This window comes from Plasmodium inui, assembly GCF_000524495.1.
Source record: "Plasmodium inui San Antonio 1 unplaced genomic scaffold supercont1.43, whole genome shotgun sequence".
Classification (NCBI taxonomy): Eukaryota; Apicomplexa; class Aconoidasida; order Haemosporida; family Plasmodiidae; genus Plasmodium; species Plasmodium inui.
This window is the reverse complement of record NW_008481877.1, coordinates 30458-33966: the sequence shown is the minus strand read 5'-3', so window position 1 is coordinate 33966 and position 3509 is coordinate 30458.

Here is a 3509-nt window from a genome sequence, read left to right as displayed (position 1 = left end):
TTAAGGGGCCACATCTTTATGCCAAATTAACAATCTTCTAATTTGAATCAGCATATACTGGTAATTACGTTTTCCCTGTGCTTAAGGATGTTTAACCATCCGTACTATTCTTTTTCGTTCTGGTGGTTTGTTTGTGTAGCCTTTTCCTTTATGACGCCAGATGGGCATCATAATTCCCCAGGTTAACATTTCTTATTTTTATGACTCATGAATTAATCCCGCATATAGAAGGGAAAAAATATACTTATATATATATCCATGGGTATATGTTCCATGGTCAGGTGTAAAGGAGTCAACAACACAAAGGCTGTCTTCAAGAGATGATAGCAACATATAGACGGATGTAAATTACGTGTATTTCTGGCGCCAATATCCTGCTTATTCCTCTCAGAATTGATGCATCACCAGTTCATACCCATAATGTAAAATGGCTTAACCGCCCCAAATGAGCAATGTTGTATGTTGTCTCGTTAGTTTACTACCATTCATCATATGCAGAAATGAAGACGTTATAATCACATATATCTGTTATTGTCAGTTTCTCTTCATGATTCAATACTGGAATTTCTTCCTAATCTCTATGACGTATCCGTTGTAATATTTTATAACCACCCCCACAATTCCTTCACTATTTCTCTCCCTTCTTGTACTATATATATGTGGGGGTAATCACAAGCGATTGGTGCAGAATTATCTTCGTCATTGCCTATTGATTCTGTTTGGGTTCTGATTAACATACTTGGATTGCGCTGTATCCCTTTCTAGTTCACATACGGACGTAATACTGGTATTTCTCTGTCCCTTTCTTTCTTAAATTTTGCCCATAACAAGTAATCCCCTCAACCGAATTAATCAAAGCGCGTTAGCGCATTCCTTGTAGTGAACCGCTCGCGTAACCGGACAGGAGGAATTGTTAAATATAATTATTGCAATATCTTATCCTCCCCAGATTCTATTTTACAGCGAAGAATGCTTAACTTTTACTATTCACTCGCATACTTATTCCCATTTAGTCAATCCCCTCATTCGAAATGGATTTGCTCCTTATTTAATATTAAACTGATGTAGTGACAGATTTAACAGTTTCATTAGAACCATCATTATATGCTCACCTAATCTTTGACCTCAATATCCAAAAGGGGATATCCTGTAAAGAATACCAGATTCACATCAATGTGCGCGATATTATCAAAATGAATAAATATGAGGTTCTTCAGTTAATTATTAATTGAATACTTAGCAGAAATCTATTCCACAGCTTCTGTCTCATAGCAGCCAATTCTGTATCCTGAGAACCCATCGCCTCTTAAGTCGCCTTCCAGTCCATCCGTACAGTTTCAAGCGCCAATCAGTACACATAAATGAACGAAGAGTTAAGTACTGCTGAATGTATCAGAAGAGAAAAAAAACAAAAAGAGGAACCACAACAATTACGCGAAGACTTTGAGAAGGGACTCTCCCCTCAGACATCCCAATCATACACAGTCATCATTATATTGTAATATGGGTGTTATTACAATGTGCAATACTGATTCCGGTACACCGACGTGTATCGTGTCTCTTATCATAACTGCTTAGAAGCAATATATTAGCGCTATGCCACTTATCAAGACAATATTATCACACAGACATAGATATACATGTATACATACGTATATAAAGGTATATGTAGCACTGTAAGGATCAAGAAAAAATTACTAAACTGTGCAGTCATATAAATATGCGTCTCTACTTCTACTAATTTTTAAGGTCTCTCATAACGGTTGCGCTACACAGGAATGTGATCGCGAAAGGAGTAATGTTCCTCAATAGACATAAAATCTTACCTATAAAAAGATGCTCCTTCTTTGTACAATAAAACACACACACGTTCCGAGCAAAACCCGTCCGCAAGGGACATATACCACAAGATCTCTCCCTGCATCTGACTCACTCCAACTCCTGCATTTTCCTTTATGTGTTTTTTCTTTGTTCTTGCATAAAATGTGACCATAGATAAACGGCAACAAACAAAAACGATGTTCATCATGAATCCGAAGAGAAAACATATTTCAAATATGTAATTCTACAATAATGCTACGGCTTGCATGGAATTGATGTGTTCATATCTTTCTTTACTTTCTTTTTTCTTCTCTTCGGTTCTGTGTAGTTTTATGCATAATTGATTATATGAAGTGCTCATCCTGTTTGTATATCTAAGCTTGTTTCAATATCTTTGGGTTAGATACACGTATAAACAATGCATGACATATTAAAACTCGCCTCTTTCAGATTGCTGTAAATAATTAAAAATCCTTTCATTCCTATGGATGGCTATCTAAGGCGTCCTTATAACGCAGGAACCATCTATTATTAATGTGATCCACAAATAGTAGTTACTATTAATACCCATTACTTATGTACAACATGAAGAAATACTTGTCATATGAATGCCTCCACGCAACTTCGTGCTGTGTACTTTTGGACAACTCCCTTCTATTAAAATAAAGAAATGTGCACACGTCGATATTGCTTTTATCTAAAAATTCATTCTGTTCCTGTGGGCCAACCAATTTCATATACTCCCTCATGAGTCATGGAATACTCTTCCCGGAGTGTTATGTAGAGAGGATAATATGCAACGTCTGAAACGAGGATTTATTTATCTTTTTCCAATGGAGCCATGCGATTCCTGTGGTAATGCGAACGCAGTTGTATTGTCGAACTCTTTAAGACATATTTTTCTGGTCACCCCTGCCTGGGGATAGAATTCTGTGATGTTAACAGCAACCTGCAGGTTTGCCTTAAGGAATTCGCAGTGGGGTCCTGGTCAGTGTCTATCTCAACGTTCAGAATGCATATACGCCTGTTGACAGGTGTTCTGTATAAACACATTTATACCTGTTCATATTTGCCCGTGCTCTTCCCTCTTGCAAACTAAGTCGGAAACCCATCTCAGTGTAAAGGAGAACGGACAGGGAAAAAGCATAACAAAAAAAATGTCGCTTGGTATCTATACGAATCGGCGCGAATACATAAATGGCATCGCAGGGAGAAATGTTCACCCCTTCTATATTATCAGACGGAACCGTCTTGAAGCATAATTTCTTTTATACTACCCCCACTTAATTGGAAGCCTTCATGTTCTTTAAAATTGTGGCGGCTACATATTCTATCCACATTCACTATACTAAAATTGGGTTTTCCGTAATTATACGTTCCTCCTCATCCTATACCTTACACGTTATACAATACCATAGCTGATGTACTAAGGACCAGGGACCATCGAACTAATTGCGCTGTGCATGAGAAGAATATAAACTATCAACTGAACATTCGAATATAATACAGGTTACATAAAACTATTTACAGCATAAACGGGATAACGTTACCCCTTCCGTTGCAGGGGGGGAATTCTATAATACAACTCATAACTCTTCCTTTCGTCCTTCCTGATCTCCACAGAGATAGATTCAATTACATAATGAAGTAGTGAAGAACAATAAGAAATGACTCATTCACACGATGGG